We start from the raw sequence: 13,678 nt of genomic DNA, 5'->3' as shown, positions 1-13,678 counted from the left end.
AAGAACACAAAATTTATGCATGAGGTATCTTCATGACTAGGCTGCTTGTACCCTAGTCATGAAGATACCTCATGATTGTTTACGTGAATTAAGGAAATGAAAAAAATGTGACCACTTTGGGTAGGGGCGTATGGAAATTATGTAAAAAGTGATCCTGCAATTTTATCATATACAAATGAGTGGAGCTATCAGCTGTATATGCAGATGAGCCACAAAAAGTGGGCAATTTTGAAGTGGTTTTCCATTTTGTGTCATGAGTGGGACTAAAGTATTTTATGTTAGCAAAATTTTGGATACTGCTACAAGATATCATTCAGTCAATGAGGTCAGATGGTGAGCCATCATAAGACTACAGGCTAGCCAAAGTTAGGCAGAGGTAGCCAGGTAGCTGCATGTTAGTCATTCCATGGTCCACAGCAATTGGAATTGCCATTTGAGAGCAACCATGTACTTGTTTATTATATGGATGGTGTTTTTGCTATCTGGAATAAATAAATCACATCAGGAATTAGATGTCTTCCTACAAAAAAAAAAAAGTCTTCATCATGGAATCAAATGGGACTTGGTCCTTTCTTGGTGACCTTTTAAAGAGAGATGGTTCCTATTCATTTTGGCTTACTGTAAACAGTCTTTTTCCAGTAGATATTTATCATGCATCTGCGAATCACTCCTCACAGAAATATGGTATTATTATATTATTATCTTCTATCAACATCCTATATTTTCTCTTCTTCATCTGAATTGCTTCAGAAAGAAAATTCTACCATTAAATGAACTGCCTCTCTCTCAGTGACCACAACCAAAAAAAAAAAAAAAAAAAAAAAAAAAAAAAAAAAAAAAAAAAAAAATTGAATTATTGCCCCCTCCCTCCCTTCGGCGGGAAATGACCCAAACAGTATCTCTATTCCTCATAATTCCTATATACTTCTGATTGGATTTCTCATATCCTTGGGAAATTTCATTTTTCAACCATCATCATCAGTCCTTTGTTGCTATCTACTAAGGATTGAATATAACCTTTACTGCAACCTGGTCCCTCCATTTGAGGCACCTGTTTGTGGTGGAGGGAACTTCCCAGTGATGGTACTGATCTGTTTCTTATTTATTATTTATCTGTGCTCTTCTTCTTGTATTCTTTGATCTTTTTTTATCATACTCTCTTCCAGACCACCAACACCAGGTTCCAGTGCATTGCTGCTATGTGATGTGACCTGTGGACATTCAGAAATATGGATCTAGTCTTGCACTCCTTTGGCCTGTACTTCAGCAAGATAGGTATCCCCGATGACCTGGCCAAGATCGGTATACTAGTGGACGGACCTGCCTGCAGGGATCAAGGGTATTGCAGTGAGTCTCCTTCCCCATGAGCTGGGGACAAGGTCCATGGCTTGCTGTGGTGCACATATAGTATTTGGGATAGAACTGGCTTTCCACTCTTGGGTGCAGTCAGTGGCTTGCTGGAGAGTGGGCTGCCATATGTGGTGCCATGGTGGGTGGGAAGCTCTGGCACAGAAATAAAATCCTCCTGAGAATGAATACTTCTTCATCCTCTTGTTTATCAGAGCCCTCAACAAGCCCCATCCATGTCACGAAAACATCAGAAGCTCTATTTCATGATATGCAATCAATACACCACTTTTCTTGTTAATACATTCAAGAGGAGAACATCATTTTGGAAAATGTCACCCTTCATCTGGAAGGGTTTGGAACAGTTAGCAAGATCTCCAAAGTCTATAATGAAGCTTCGTTCCGCAGTTATACTTATCAAAGTATCAACTAAGACACAATCAGAAAAGTTACTTAGGCAACATCTGTCAGGGAAATACCAATTATGGATTCACTCCACAAAACTTTAAACTTTTCCAGAGGCTTAATATTGGAGTGAGATCTCTTTGATGTACCAGACAAAGAGATCTGTGCCAAAATGAAAGATCAGGGACTGACAACCACGAAGAAAATACTTATATATAGGAATGGTCACCTGATTCCCACCATTTAACACACCAAAGCAATCATCTGTCAAAGCAGCTTGTCCCAACTGTCCAGTAAGACTACATCCCAAACCTTTTACGCTTTAAATGTCAGAAGTATGATTATTTTCAAACTGTCTGTTGTGGTTCTGCCATCTGTGTCTGATGTGGCACTAAAGGCCATGATATCAAAGATTGCAAGAATAAAACACCAAATTGCCCTAATTGTGAGGACACTGTCCAGCTTACTCTCAAGTATGCCAGGAGTGGAAGGATAAGAAAGAGATACAAAAAATAAAAACACACTAATGAGTCACTTATCAGGAGGCACAGAGGCAATATACCACACAGGGGCAACCACATCTGGTAAACCCTCTTACACTGAGAAGGCAGCTGTAAAAATGTGTCAATAGGGATCCAAATCTGTATGTCGATACTGCCTTTAAACAAGTATAACATCTCTGAACGATATGAACTACTTTCCATCTCTTTTGAGCGATTGCACGTGACCAGTGGATATGGACTCAGTCCATATCCACGGAATGGAGGATATATCAAAGGTGGTCTCACTACATGACAAGTTTACTGATAATAAAGATAGAATATGCAATGCAGTGGGCTCAAAGACTGTTCTTGCCCTCTAATAGATGGACCATCTTCAGATGTCATGGATACCTCTGTTTTCCCTAAAGAAGATAAAATAATTTATGTACCTAGTGCCCTAGGAGTACAACTTGATGAGGTTTTGGATATTTTTCTTGAAACAGAAGAAATGATGGATATTGCCATTCTCACTTCTCTAAAAAGAAAAAAATCCAAGGCTAATGAGAGCAAAACTACTCAACATAGGAAGCCAGATGATACCACCACTTAAAATGATGGAAGCATTCGTATGATGGAATTGTCATGGATTCCATCAAAACATTAGTGACATCATGGTCCTCTTGCAGAAGTATAAACCAGTAAGCTTCTGCATGCAGAAAAATACCTAAAGCTGAGAGATGATCCAACATTACAAAATATTACCATCATTTGTAAAGACAGGACAAGGAATATTGAAGTTGAAAGTTTGTTTTTCACTTGGTCAGACTATAATAAATTTAGTTTAATCCTTTATCCAGTGTGTGCAAACAAAGTTTGCCTTTGCAAGGAGTCGCCCGGTGTTGTACCACTTTACCCCAGTCCTGAAGATACTTTCAGGCGCAAACTTTGTTTGCACACACTTGGATAAAGGATTAAACTAAATTTATTATAGAACAAGGAATAGGCCAACCCATGGAAGCGTCTTCATGCTCATGGGCATCCATTTCCCCTTCCAACAAGTCTCACTCAATATGAATATAGAATCAGTTGCAGTCCAACTCTTGGGAAAACCTATTAACAGTATGCTGCATCTATATTCCTGCCGCTTTGGATATCTCTCAAGATGATCTTCATGGTGTCATATTACAATTACCACCCTCCATACTTTTAATGGGGGATTTAAATGGACATAACACTGTGAACTCTAGCTTGAACAAACATTAGAGAAAGAGTTGGTGAGAATGTGCTCAACAACAATAATTTCTCCCTCTTAAACACAGGAAGCAACAGCTTCTTCCATAGGCCTACCTTGAACATTCACGCCATACTCTTGGCTCTCTGCTCATCCTCCGTTTTACTGCTCCTCAAGTGGAAAATTGACAAGAATTTATTTGAGAGTGATCACTTTCTCGTGATAGTCGCCTTCTTGGATGGGAAAACATGCACTTTATCATGGATATTACAGTGGAAAATTGAGCATGCTGACTACTCGCCTTCTCATCATTAGCAGAATTTCATTCTATAACAGTAAGCTTTTCTTCCATTAATAATGCAGTGCATCATGTGACGGAGTGTATTATACAAGCTGCCACAACTGCAGTCCCTAAAACATCGAGTCAGTTCCTGTGTTTCCCTAAGTCGTGGAATAATGATTGCACAGTAGCCAAAGAAAGTCAGAAGAAAGCTTGGAGTATTTTTCAAACTTACCCACAACAACAAGCCTTATTGCTTTCAAATATGCCTTAGCTCAAGCAAGATGCATTCTTTTTCAGAGTAAAAAGGAATCCTGGATCCAATATACATCCTCCATAAACCAACACAAAAATAGTCTGGGACAGAATTCACACAGTGAAGGGCAGATATACTAACCACCAGATCTCTATTCTTGAGCACAGTGATTGCACAGTTTCTTATCCAACAGCAGTCACCAACACACTTGGGAGATCTTTGCAAAAAATACATCAGCAACATCTTTCTACCTCCCTCTCCTTTGAGTTCTTTCCTTGTCCAACAAACCATAAAGCCGAAAAACAACAGAAATCCTGTTTTCTTCAAACAGCACTGTAAAATACAATAGGCTATTCACAAAACAAGAAATTAAAGCCGTTTTCATTTCATGACATTGAACTGGTCTTGGACCAGACAATATCCATTACAAGATGAAAAAAAAAAACATCTGTCACCATTGTGCATGAATTAACTATGGCACCTCTATAACAGAATATTTTGTCAGAACATATTTTCAGATACCTGGCAAAAGGCAATTATTATTGCATTTCCTAAGTCAGGGAAGGATCTAAAATTGTCAAAATAACTACCGTCCAATTGCTCTCACATGCTGCTTGTGCAAGATTCTTGAAAAAATGGTTAGCTCTTGTCTTTTATGATATGTTATACTCAACAAAAATAAAATCCCTGCCAGGCCATCCTACATGGTTAACTATCTTTTGTCCACAATGGGAAAATCGTTACGACACTGGACAGAATGCCATAAAATCCATTGATTTGTGGATAAAAGCTCTCTTACAAGCTATAGATTGTAGTAGACAGCATAGCTCAGACATCACCAAACACACTTCCATTGTGTGTGTTTGGTGTAGTTTTTCTTTCAGTAGACAGTTGAAATTGTCCACTCTTCTGTTGTCTGCCAGCAGCACTTCGAAGCTCATAGAACTGTATACTCCGATTTTGTGTCTGTCTACACAAACAGCTCAAAACCAGAGGACCTAGTGGTAGCTTGTGCCATCTCTAGACAACATTATATCTGCATAAATCCACCTAGTGTAACAGCTGATATAATACCATACGTTATATCAGCTGTTACACTACGTGTAACAGCTGATATAACGTATGGTATTATATCAGCTGATATAACGTAGAGCTCAGCTGATATAACGTAGAGCTCAGCTGATATAACGTAGAGCTCAGCTCTGCAGCTGAGCTCTACGTTATAGAGCTTGCCATCGGATTGCATCTCTTCTTAAGGTGCATAAGTATTCAGACTTGCAAAGCTGTGTTTGGACAATAAGAAGTCTAGAGCTCCAGAAACATCCAGTGCTATCTCAAATCCAATACCACCTCTTTCAATTTTTGAAGCTACACTTTGATGTATGCTTCTGTTGCATTCCAAGCTATGTTGGGATTGAAGAGAACGAGGTTGTCGATACTGCAGTAGGTCAGCTCATTTCTGAAACATCCACCTATACCATATTCATTTATCAGATAAAAACTTCTATCCAAGTGGCAGAAACTTCTGTTTTGAAACAGAGAGACTAAGTTCTTTCAAATTAAGCCTAAAATTAAATTATAGCAGTCTAGCCTGTTTAGGGTTTGAACAGAGGAAGTTATTCTTTCTCGGTTCTGTGTAGGTGATAGCCATATTATGCACTCCTTCCTATTGAAGTATGATGACATGCCTGTCTCTGTGAGTTTTGTGACGGCAGACTATCCATTACCCATATTTTAATCGAATGCCCTCATTTTGCCAATAATCTGTCTGAGCGTTAGACATACAGGCAGATTTTATCAGATTTATCAACTGTCACCCTAGTTTTAAAATTTTTACAGAGTATTAATCTTTGTTAATTTTTCTTATAAATTACAGTATATACTTATTAGTTTAACTTGTTAAACTAATGTATATTAGTTTAACAAGTTAATTATATAATATTAGTATATTATGTCATATTACTTATTTATTACTGGTATAATTTTAAGAAATGATTTATTTATGGTTACTGTTATTTCGATTTTTAAATATAGTTTTTAGACCTACATATGCCGTTTAGTTATTACATGTGCTCTGGCATGGCATAAGCATAGATGTCCTTCTGCCATACCCAAAAACAAACAAACAAGTTCTTACCTGGTGTCTCTTCAGTTCCATGTAATTGCAAGTTATTTTTCATCAGTCAAACAGGATGATCCATCACTAAACACATTTCTCAATACTTTTGCTATATTGAATTCAAATAATGTCAGTAATCTGGCCTCACGGAACGTGCAATGACTAATACTGGCAACATTAATATTTTTCCACTGTGTTTACATGTGTATTTTATGCTTCTATACGGAATCACAGTTATGATTACATTGAAGAATTGTAATAATTTTATTTTTGACTAATTTTAACTAAATAGATGATATTCAACCAGAAATGTTCAAATAAAAAAGGTATAAAAGTTTTACAGTGGATGCACTTCATAATTAAGGTCTGGTCATAGGATCGAATTCCAGGTGATTGGAATTCAATTATAAAAAGGGAAATAAAACTGAATGTGAGAATTGCAGAGGAATTTCTTTGAGTGTTTCTGGTAAGATTTATGCAAGTACACTTGAAAAACAGCTAAAAAAATTATGGAAGGGAAACTTGGTGAAGAACAAGCTCGATTCATGCCAAATAGAGCTTGTCGGTATCAGATTTTCACTTTAAGACAAATAGTTGAGAAGTTTTCAGAATATTACAAGGATGCATATTAAAGTTTTGTAGATATAGAAAAGGCAATATAACAAGGTTCCCAAAGGAAAGCTGTTCAAAATACTGTAGTTGTATGGTGTAAATGGGATATTACTTCATGCAATATGTAATCAGCTGAAGTTAGTGATTCCATCTCTGTGGATGCAATTTCAGATTCAGTTCATTTGACATCAGCAGAGTATTCATTTAATTTTTGGTATCGAGACCTCATGTTAAATGAATACTCTGCTAATGTCAAATGAACTGAATCTGAAGTTGCATCTCGGAGATGGAATCACTAACTTCAGCTAACTATGTATTACGTGAAGTAATGTCCCGTTTACACCATACAACTGCAGTATTTTGAACAGCTTTCTTCTGGGAACCCCAAAATTCTTTTTAAAAGTATTATTAATTTTAATAAAGCAAATTTATTAAAATTAATATAACCTGACAAGCTTTGTAAGTTATCAGACCTTCATCTGGGATGCAAAACTTGTATAAAAGTTAAAAATTAACTACATATAGCAGATGTTATCAGAACTTCAAGACTATTTCAAAGTTACTAGAAAAAAAAATCTTTGTATTAATTACTATGTATGCATTGGAAAGTACTAGTTATTGCTGTCATGTTCTGTGACATGACATATCATATCGAAGGTCTGCAGTTATATTTTTGATAAAAGCAATCCAAAACTTGGAGTAGGATTAAACCTTGGTTTTTATTACACTGCGGGGAATATAGATTATTTCTGAGTCTTCTTGAAACTTTCTTTTAAAACAGTTATGATCAGTATATGGCATTTCTGTTTCTTGCCAAACTACTTGGTAGCCTGTGTTTGTTGTATGGAAGGCTAATCCTCATTTGTGTGTGTCTTTTATGTGTTTAGACATCTCTCTCTCTCTCTCTCTCTCTCTCCCCCTCCCCCCCCTCCCTCCAGACTGTCCCATTTGGCCTACATAGCAAATGCTACAAGAGCAGTGGATTTTTTAAACCCTGTTTTTTTTTTTTTCACTGGAGGATGTGGTGGTTTTGGTGGATGTAAGAACTTTGAGATCTTATGCATTGGCACGAGAACCATTTAAATGTTGTATTCACAAAGCAGTAGCAACTTTGTAGTATTACAAAGAACTACTACTATAAACTTTGTATATCATGGATGGCTGTACACTTCACAGAATAACTTTGCACTTTGGCTTACATAACATTCCATGTATAGTATCTCTATTTGCAGGAAGAACATTCTACACGGCTTCTGTCTGCTAACAGATTTTTTCACCCAATACACAAGAGTACTCTGATTTTATACCTGTCTCTTCTGATGTTTCAAAATCAGTACTTTTGAAGATGTCTGCTGCTGTTTTTCCAGACAGCATATTATCTAGCTGGATTCCAACTTGAATGCTATAGTGCAGAGGGTCTCAAGCTTTTTAAATTTTGTACCACATAAATAAGAATCAAAAAATATATGTACCACCATAAAAACATTTCCCGATTAAACATCAATACATCCCAAATGGGGTGTTTATAATCAAAGAATAAAACATTTTAAATTTATATTATTCATTTATATTCGTAAATGAAACTTTTACATTATAATAAAATATAGTAAATGGTGGGTAATAATACATGAGCAAATATTAAGGAGATTTATTATTGGTGAGGATTAATGCGACAGATGAGCCTGTTTCATTTTATTTCAAATATTTATTTAAATATTTTGTGTAAAAATTGTACCACCAAAAATAACGTAATGTACCATTAGTGGTACATGTACCACAGTTTGAGAAACGATGCTATAGTGCTAAACTTCTGAACTACATGCTGTAGCGATTGCATTAAATTCTAAGTGGCTCTACCTGGACGATGCCCGAGTGCTTCATTATTGTTATAATCGTTTTTTTACTGAAAGGTTGTAAACCTATAGCAAATCCATACTGTGGACAGGCTGTGGATTTTTTCCTTGTTTTTTTAGTTTTATATATTTTTCTGTATTTTTATTTTATTTATATTTTACATAAATCTGGAAGCCCTGCTCTAGAAACCAAATGAAGAACTTTTTCAAGCCAATTCAAACTTTCAGTAAGCAGAGTGGTTGTCCCACATGAGGTGATGAAATAGTTGCAAACATCTCTGCTCATGGTAGATTTAAACCCACAGCCTGTTGATTCGAGAGCAGATACGCTAACTTTAGCCAACTAGGCCAGCAAATTAATAACGATTCTTTAAGTTTGCAAATTTTACAAGCATTCCAAAGTTTGTATACTGTCCACATCCAGTGATATCCTTTTAGATCCAACATATCTTAGATAAGATTAAGTGGCTCTACCTGGACGATGCCTGTGTACATTCTCTAGAGATCTTGGCACTTTTCCAAGTTTCCCATACGTTTCTGATATCTTTCTCATTCAGTAACTGATAACATGGGAAAATTAGTATTCTCATGAGTTTGTCTTAATTGGAATATCCATATAGTCAGCTACTTCCCAGGAAAGTATCGCATGATCAGTGTCAACAAATGGTGGTAATATAGTCACATTCTTAGCTGATATCCCTTCCGATGCCATGAACCAATCTGACACTCTTTGGCCTTGAGTTCCTTCTTTCTCATGCTGCTTGAGGAAATTGTCTTGCAACAACTCAGTAATTTTTCTTCATTCTTAGCATGAGATTTCTCTTATACCCAATCGATGTTTGAATAATTTAAATCGCACTTAATGATTATTTATTTAGTACACGGATAATTTGGCAATACAGTTCATCATCTCCAGCAGCAGAACTGCCAGGTCTGTAGCAACACCCTACCATATATTTCATACTGTTAGCTTCCCCAGATAGCCTCAAACTCACTGCTATGTAGAACATTATTATCATTGTTGCCTTCATCAGTTTCTACCTTAACTAGATTCAGGTCATCTGATTTATTAGTGGTACTCCCCATACTCTCCTGTTTCTTCTGTCATTCCTAAAAATGCTATAGCCTTTACACTCGATCCCAGTTATAACATCTAACTCTGATATCACATTTAATCAACTGTCCTCATTTCTTTAATGAGTGCAGTCATTAACCTACCTTGACATATAAAGCTGTTTCCTTTGCAATAACCATTTTGAAGATATCATTACCAGCATTACATAATCAGTAAGACTTTTCTTATTTCTTGTGAATTCTGTCCTTGTGAATTTATGCACATTTTTATTTTGAAACATAGTGCACTAGTCCATATTCTGAACACAAATCCAACTTTCAATTAATATTGTTACAAACTGGAAATGTAGGTTTCTGTTGCTAGCAGTTCTATGGGAAATTTTCAGTATTGAGACCACATCATCAAATTCCTGACATGTACCCTCAAGGGGTATACAGGATATGATAGTATTACATGAAAAATTTACATCATTACTAACTTCCCATCTACAATTTTCCTCGAAATCAGTGTATTACTTGTCAAGACTCCAATATTATCATTATCAGATCTTATATTTCTATCGATCCATCTATATCTTGGTCTTCCTTTGGGTCGTTTTTCCTGCCATCCTAGCAGAGAACACTTGTTTTGCTAATCTTTCCTCGCCCATTCTGTTTAAGTGATCGTACCCCCTGAGATTAGCTCTGCTAATGCATTCCTGGATGCCAACAATGTCAAGTTTTTTCCTAATATCCTCGTTTTTAGTATGATATTGCCATTGATGCCATCTTTTCATGCCTCTAATCTTTCTCAGGACTCATATCTGTGGTCTCTAGTCTTTGGTCAAGTGTTTTACTTCTGACCCAGCTCTCAGATCCATAAGTTAAAACTGGTTTGAACACTGTCTTGTATACAGCTAATTAGTGTTCTGACTAATTTCTCTCTTATTCCATATGAATTTATTCAGTTGACTTCCTACCATACCAGCATTGTTGATTCTGTTGTCTATTTCCATATTTAATGTACCATCTTCAGTAAAAATCATGCGTAAGTAGCTGAAATGTTTTACTTGTTCCACAGGTTCCCCGTTCACAACACAGTTGACATTTTCAACAATTCTACCTATTTTCTTTGTCTTTTTAATGCACTATTATGGGCACTATTAGAGCTCTGCTCCAATCATCAGAAATTCGTCCCTCTGTCCTGGCTTTCTGAACTATGCAGTGCAGCCACTGTAAGACTTTTATGCCACCTTACTTCAGCATTTCTGGTCGAATATCATCTACTCCTGCTCAGTGGCACACTCAGGATTTAATCTTGGAGGGGGCCCGAGCACTCAAGATTTAATCTTGGGGGGGGGGGGGGGGACGAGTTGAATAGATTATTTACGAATACACACTACGCATTGCATACGACCTATGATTCAGCATCTGCGGTAATCGCCAATACATGACAAATGGCATAGAAATAGAAGACACAACATAAATTTTAAATAAATCAATTTTAATTAGGAAAAGATTTTTGGAAAATTTTCTAGTGTTTATTTCTTTTTTCTTTTGGGGGGGTCCCTGGGCCCATCCTTGAGTGCGCCACTGCTCCTGCTGCCTTTCCAAATTTCAATCCTTTGATGGTTTTTTCTACTTCAAGTATGGATATGTATTCCTGACTGTATGCCTTTTGAGTGTTTTTTACCACTGTGCTATCACTGCTTGTTTCATTTAGCAAATTTTCGAAGTAATTACTCCATACTTCAAGGATATCTTTTTCTCCTGTTTTCATGTCACCTTTATCATCTCTAACTCCTTTTACAGCACTTTTACTTTCCTCCATTTCTAATCTTCTTCAACAACCTGCAGAATATCTTACCACCTTCTTGATATTTATTTTCTATGTTGTTGCCAAATTCCTCCCATGACTTTTTTTAGCTAGTTTTACACAGTGTTTCACTTTCTTACATTTGTCTCTGTATTCTCTAAGAGCACAAGCTGACTTATTTGCCAGGAACTTTTGATATGATTCCTTCTTTTCCTTCACTGCCTCTGATTTAAATAAAGAGTTTATTAAAAATAAGCAATTAAAATCCAACAAGTTTTGTAAGGCATGAGACTTACATTAGCAGGGGTACTGGTACAAAAAACGTTTAATCAACAAAAGACTATAAACAATTGATTACACATATTAGATGTTATGATAACTTCACAACTATTACATTCAAATGAGAAACCAGAATAAAAATGAGAAATTCGTTACTGTATACGTGTTGGAACATTGCTATTTGTTTTACAAGAAAGTTTAAAGAAGTCTAGCAAATGCTTGGGATCCCTACACAATACAATAAAAATCAAGGCTTAATCTTACACCAAGTATGGTCTGCTTTCATCATGTATGTTGATATCCTAGATCCGTCCCAGTTAAATTTTTAATGAAAGCAGACCATACTTGGTGTAAGATTAAGCCTTGATTTTTATTGTATTGTGTAGGGATCCTAAGCATTTGTGAGACTAATTTAAACTTTCTTGTAAAATAATTACGATCCATATATGACATTGTTTGTGATGGCCTGTATTAGTTGTGTGGAATGCCAGGCCTGATTTATGCCATCTTCTTTTTTTAACATCTTTTACATGTTAAAACATGTGGATCTCTCCCAACCTTCTTGCCTGGCCTACATAACAAATGTCACAAGAGCAATGAATCTCATAAATCTCAGCCTATTTAGCATATGCAGTTCACTAACTCTCGCACAAATCAATCAGAAAAATTTATTTTTTTATCATAAGAATCTTGATTTTTGTAAAGGTAAAAAAGTCACTTTTACATAGTACTTGCAGAGCAACGTAACCACCTTGTCTGTGACATTATTGATATAAGGGCAGCGTGATTGCATTTCTGAAATCTTGTTTAAGTAAGGAAAGTTGCAGGAGATGTATTAAGTATTTTACTGATCGTCTTGGGTTCATAACCGTTGAGTGCGAGGTTCTGTAAAATATAATGCCCGCTGTACAATTGTAAAATAATGTCTTCTGTGTCATCTGTAAAATTATATATTGTTTTATGTATGATATGCTTTGTTTTTGTTAGTTTTTGTCGTCTTCAACTGCTTGTTTGTACTACCCATAGTTTAACTGCACCTTAACTTCTATCAAAACTACACAGAAAAGACGTTAATCTACTTAAAAGTTAATTCTACCAAGTCTAATTTCTGTTCCCTAGCTGTTAAACAGACCTAAAGCTTAGGTCTGTTTAACCTAAACCTCAGCCTATTTAGCATATGCAGTTCACTAACTCTCGCACAAATCAATCAGAAAAATTTATTTTTTTATCGACTGTGCCATTCTGATTGAATTAATACAGTTTGAGAGTTATCATTATCATCAAATTCCTAATATATATTTATCCTCAAGGGGCGTACAGGATATGATAGTACTACATGAAAAATTACATCATTACTAACTTCCTAGCTACAATTTTCTTCCAAATCAGTCTGTTACCTATCAAGACTCCAACATTATCAGATTTTATATTTCTATCTTCTAAGGCAGTGTTTCCCAAACTGTGGGCCGCGGGTTTTGTTGAGGGGGGCCGTGAAATAATGAAAACAAATTTAAAATCTTTTAAGACTAAGTAGATTTTTTTTTATCTTAAAACAATCTTATTTAATTTTTATTATTTATTATTATTTTTTATTTTTTTATATTTTAATGGAAAAAATCACACGTTGGTTCACAAATTTTGCTTCCTATGTATTTCGGTGCTTAATGAATATTAGTAAATATATGCTTATTCATATAAGGCTCATTTCAAAGCAGAAATCTGAGAATTGCAGTTTCAAATATTTCACCTGATATTTGTGTAGCAGTATTGAAACACATCCATCACATTAAATTGTTATTAAACTTCTTGTATGTTTTTAATTCTTTCTTTATTACTAATCGTTTTATGTTTCATGTGCTTGTACTGCAAATGTACAATAACAATATATCTATCTATATAAAAATATGAGATAATGTGCCATGTCAAATGTGTATGTAAGATGCTA

At 35.7% G+C, this 13,678-nt stretch overlaps 1 protein-coding gene across 1 annotated transcript in view; it reads left to right on the top strand.

The window, feature by feature from the left end:
- kis (chromodomain helicase DNA binding protein kismet) overlaps positions 1-13,678 on the top strand; it is a 945,984-nt gene that overhangs the window by 173,943 nt on the left and 758,363 nt on the right. The window lies entirely within an intron of this gene.

Source organism: Typopeltis vanoorti, chromosome 18 (assembly GCF_054136105.1).
Source record: "Typopeltis vanoorti isolate ZY-2024b chromosome 18, IOZ_Tvanoo_1.0, whole genome shotgun sequence".
Taxonomy (NCBI): Eukaryota; Metazoa; Arthropoda; class Arachnida; order Uropygi; family Thelyphonidae; genus Typopeltis; species Typopeltis vanoorti.
The sequence above is the reverse complement of the archived record's forward strand: the minus strand, read 5'-3'. Positions and strand labels throughout refer to the sequence as shown.